General features: G+C 52.6%; 1 non-coding gene across 1 annotated transcript in view; it reads right to left on the bottom strand.

Moving 5' to 3' along the window:
• Positions 1-1,328, bottom strand: part of LOC124585596 — a 1,910-nt gene extending 582 nt beyond the window's left edge. Inside the window, exon 1 of the ribosomal RNA XR_006974889.1 lies at positions 1-1,328. This exon is cut by the window's left edge and continues 582 nt beyond it. This is a non-coding gene — a ribosomal RNA (small subunit ribosomal RNA).
• Between the last annotated feature and the right edge of the window lie 3,672 nt (positions 1,329-5,000).

The following is a 5,000-nucleotide window of genomic DNA, read 5'->3' as shown; positions in this document are numbered from 1 at the left end:
CCTTCCGGTGTCCGGGCCTGGTGAGGTTTCCCGTGTTGAGTCAAATTAAGCCGCAGGCTCCACTCCTGGTGGTGCCCTTCCGTCAATTCCTTTAAGTTTCAGCTTTGCAACCATACTTCCCCCGGAACCCAAAAGCTTTGGTTTCCCGGAGGCTGCCCGCCGAGTCATCGGAGGAACTGCGGCGGATCGCTGGCTGGCATCGTTTATGGTTAGAACTAGGGCGGTATCTGATCGCCTTCGAACCTCTAACTTTCGTTCTTGATTAATGAAAACATACTTGGCAAATGCTTTCGCTTCTGTTCGTCTTGCGACGATCCAAGAATTTCACCTCTAACGTCGCAATACGAATGCCCCCGCCTGTCCCTATTAATCATTACCTCGGGTTCCGAAAACCAACAAAATAGAACCGAGGTCCTATTCCATTATTCCATGCACACAGTATTCAGGCGGGCTTGCCTGCTTTAAGCACTCTAATTTGTTCAAAGTAAACGTGCCGGCCCACCGAGACACTCACTCAAGAGCACCCTGGTAGGATTGCAACGGGGTCCGCCTCGGGACGCACGAGCACGCACGAGGCGCGTCGCACGCCTTCAGCTCGCCCCACCGGCAGGACGTCCCACGATACATGCCAGTTAAACACCGACGGGCGGTGAACCAACAGCGTGGGACACAAATCCAACTACGAGCTTTTTAACCGCAACAACTTTAATATACGCTATTGGAGCTGGAATTACCGCGGCTGCTGGCACCAGACTTGCCCTCCAATAGATACTCGTTAAAGGATTTAAAGTGTACTCATTCCGATTACGGGGCCTCGGATGAGTCCCGTATCGTTATTTTTCGTCACTACCTCCCCGTGCCGGGAGTGGGTAATTTGCGCGCCTGCTGCCTTCCTTGGATGTGGTAGCCGTTTCTCAGGCTCCCTCTCCGGAATCGAACCCTGATTCCCCGTTACCCGTTACAACCATGGTAGGCGCAGAACCTACCATCGACAGTTGATAAGGCAGACATTTGAAAGATGCGTCGCCGGTACGAGGACCGTGCGATCAGCCCAAAGTTATTCAGAGTCACCAAGGCAAACGGACCGGACGAGCCGACCGATTGGTTTTGATCTAATAAAAGCGTCCCTTCCATCTCTGGTCGGGACTCTGTTTGCATGTATTAGCTCTAGAATTACCACAGTTATCCAAGTAACGTGGGTACGATCTAAGGAACCATAACTGATTTAATGAGCCATTCGCGGTTTCACCTTAATGCGGCTTGTACTGAGACATGCATGGCTTAATCTTTGAGACAAGCATATGACTACTGGCAGGATCAACCAGGGAGCTGCGTCAACTAGAGCTGAGCAGCCGGCCGCCCGGGAGTGTGTCCCGGGGGCCCGCGCGAACACGCAAGCGTCCGCTCAATTATTCTGCAAACAGGAGGAGGCTGAGCTCCCCTGCACAATACACCTCGAAACCCTCTCAGGTCCCGGCGGCGCGCAGCGCCGTCCTAAGTACTTGGTCGGGTTCGAGAGAGGCGCAATCGCCCGGAGTTTGGCGAGTAGACGCTTTAGGTGCGACCACCCGTGCTCCCAACTGAGCTTGCCGCTGCCGACAGAGGCCCGGGAGCGTGCTGTCGTGGCATTGCCGGCGGGAGACAACACGCGCCACCTACGGTGGCCGGCAGCTCCAACGCCAGCGCCACAGAAGGACAAAAGCCCCACTTGGGTGCCGAAGCGAACTCTCCCAGCACAGCGCACGCGCCAACACGTCCGCACAGCTGCGATACAAACCACCTGCGAGAACCGCAGAGGCGACCGAGCAGCAGACGGCGTCGCGGCGCCGAGCGCCGGGCGGCGGCGCATCCTCAGCGCACACAGTCCTCAATCGGACCAGCACACTGCAGATGTCCACCGCGCTTCGCACCGGGCCCGCGAGGACCTACTTTGGCCGCACGGCGCCGCGTGCAGGGTGCGCCGGCGCGCAGCTGCGCCGCCTGCCGCCTCCGTCGGCCGGCGCGCCTGCCACTGGCCGCCCCCACCAGCCGGCTGTAGCGCGTGCGCCCACGCACCGCGCGGCCAGCACGCCGGGAGGCCCCCCCTCACCGGCCGGGGACGGTCCCACCCAGCCACCGCCGCGTATCGCTTCACACCCACATGCCATTCACGTTCGTGGGCATGGTGGGTATCGCTGAAACAACCGGTTGGTAGCTCAACCGATCGTCGCCATCACTGATTCACCTCTAGCGAGAACAACCGCACCACAACCGTTTACCAGTTGTTCATTTGCGTAACGTCACCAGCAAACGTAGACGTCCATCGCCATTTGCAAATTCAACGATTGTTGCATGCCTGTGTCAGGTGTCACGACACACTATGTCTGCCCACATACACGCAACAACATGTGCACGCTTCGCGAACACGTGGAAGGTGGCCCCCGTACGTATGCGATGTCCATTGCGCGAACGACTGTCAACCGGCCTCTGTCGCATGTCGCAGATGTGGAACGCAGTGCACCATGCTATCACGGTGTGTGAGAAGAGACGACTACGTCTGACAACACGCGCCACTACATCAACAGACGGCTCATGCTGATCGCCATCCACGGCATACCATACTGCAATCCAGCTCTTATAGGGAGACGACACGTAGCTGAGTGCACAATATTTGGACCGTATGGTTCGCCGTTGTTGGCGCAGTCGTGGTACGGTCACACATGTACCACGATGTATCATTCAGTACATGAGGACCAATGTGCAGTACAGTGTGTGATTTGGACGTACAACATCAGCGGACAGTTGACACACGCCGTACCACAACGTAGGCTGTGCTTCGCCATGCAAATGCCAATGAACAACTGCGAAGGGCATTGAGCATGTACGTCCTGCTGCCATCCGCATTACAGTGTATAGCTGCAAGGTGTTTAACATGAAGCGATACTCTGGGGACCAGGCAGTGCGAGTAGCAAACTATATTGCGGGGGTTGCAGTTAGGCAACACCACACTAATTTAACGCGTCGTATGACAATTACAGAGCAGGTTAAGGCCCAACGTGTGTTGGGTTAAGGCCCAACGTGTGTTGGGTTAAGGCCCAACGTGTGTTGGGTTAAGGCCCAACGTGTGTTGGGTTAAGGCCCAACGTGTGTTGGGTTAAGGCCCAACGTGTGTTGGGTTAAGGCCCAACGTGTGTTGGGTTAAGGCCCAACGTGTGTTGGGTTAAGGCCCAACGTGTGTTGGGTTAAGGCCCAACGTGTGTTGGGTTAAGGCCCAACGTGTGTTGGGTTAAGGCCCAACGTGTGTTGGGTTAAGGCCCAACGTGTGTTGGGTTAAGGCCCAACGTGTGTTGGGTTAAGGCCCAACGTGTGTTGGGTTAAGGCCCAACGTGTGTTGGGTTAAGGCCCAACGTGTGTTGGGTTAAGGCCCAACGTGTGTTGGGTTAAGGCCCAACGTGTGTTGGGTTAAGGCCCAACGTGTGTTGGGTTAAGGCGCAACGTGTGTTGGGTTAAGGCGCAACGTGGGTTACGTTAAGGCGCAACGTGGGTTACGTTAAGGCGCAACGTGGGTTACGTTAAGGCGCAACGTGGGTTACGTTAAGGCGCAACGTGGGTTACGTTAAGGCGCAACGTGGGTTACGTTAAGGCGCAACGTGGGTTACGTTAAGGCCCAATATAGGTTAGGTTAAGGCCCAATATAGGTTAGGTTAAGGCCCAATATAGGTTAGGTTAAGGCCCAATATAGGTTAGGTTAAGGTACAATATAGGTTAGGTTAAGGTACAATATAGGTTAGGTTAAGGTACAATATAGGTTAGGTTAAGGTACAATATGGGTTAGGTTAAGGTACAATATGGGTTAGGTTAAGGCGCAATATGGGTTAGGTTAAGGCGCAATATGGGTTAGGTTAAGGCGCAATATGGGTTAGGTTAAGGCGCAATATGGGTTAGGTTAAGGCGCAATATGGGTTAGGTTAAGGCGCAATATGGGTTAGGTTAAGGCGCAATATGGGTTAGGTTAAGGCGCAATATGGGTTAGGTTAAGGCGCAATATGGGTTAGGTTAAGGTACAATATAGGTTAGGTTAAGGTACAATATAGGTTAGGTTAAGGTACAATATAGGTTAGGTTAAGGTACAATATGGGTTAGGTTAAGGTACAATATAGGTTAGGTTAAGGCACAATATGGGTTAGGTTAAGGCGCAATATGGGTTAGGGTAAGGCGCAATATGGGTTAGGTTAAGGCGCAATATGGGTTAGGTTAAGGCGCAACGTGGGTTACGTTAAGGCGCAACGTGGGTTACGTTAAGGCGCAACGTGGGTTACGTTAAGGCGCAACGTGGGTTACGTTAAGGCGCAACGTGGGTTACGTTAAGGCGCAACGTGGGTTACGTTAAGGCCCAATATAGGTTAGGTTAAGGCCCAATATAGGTTAGGTTAAGGCCCAATATAGGTTAGGTTAAGGCCCAATATAGGTTAGGTTAAGGCCCAATATAGGTTAGGTTAAGGTACAATATAGGTTAGGTTAAGGTACAATATAGGTTAGGTTAAGGTACAATATGGGTTAGGTTAAGGCGCAATATGGGTTAGGTTAAGGCGCAATATGGGTTAGGTTAAGGCGCAATATGGGTTAGGTTAAGGCGCAACGTGGGTTACGTTAAGGCGCAACGTGGGTTACGTTAAGGCGCAACGTGGGTTACGTTAAGGCGCAACGTGGGTTACGTTAAGGCGCAACGTGGGTTACGTTAAGGCCCAATATAGGTTAGGTTAAGGCCCAATATAGGTTAGGTTAAGGCCCAATATAGGTTAGGTTAAGGCCCAATATAGGTTAGGTTAAGGTACAATATGGGTTAGGTTAAGGTACAATATGGGTTAGGTTAAGGTACAATATAGGTTAGGTTAAGGCGCAACGTGGGTTACGTTAAGGCCCAATATAGGTTAGGTTAAGGCCCAATATAGGTTAGGTTAAGGCCCAATATAGGTTAGGTTAAGTCCCAATATAGGTTAGGTTAAGGCCCAATATAGGTT

This window comes from Schistocerca americana, unplaced genomic scaffold, assembly GCF_021461395.2.
Source record: "Schistocerca americana isolate TAMUIC-IGC-003095 unplaced genomic scaffold, iqSchAmer2.1 HiC_scaffold_502, whole genome shotgun sequence".
In the NCBI taxonomy this organism is placed as follows: domain Eukaryota; kingdom Metazoa; phylum Arthropoda; class Insecta; order Orthoptera; family Acrididae; genus Schistocerca; species Schistocerca americana.
Note: the sequence above shows the minus strand (reverse complement) of the source record. Positions and strands in the feature narration are given on the sequence as shown.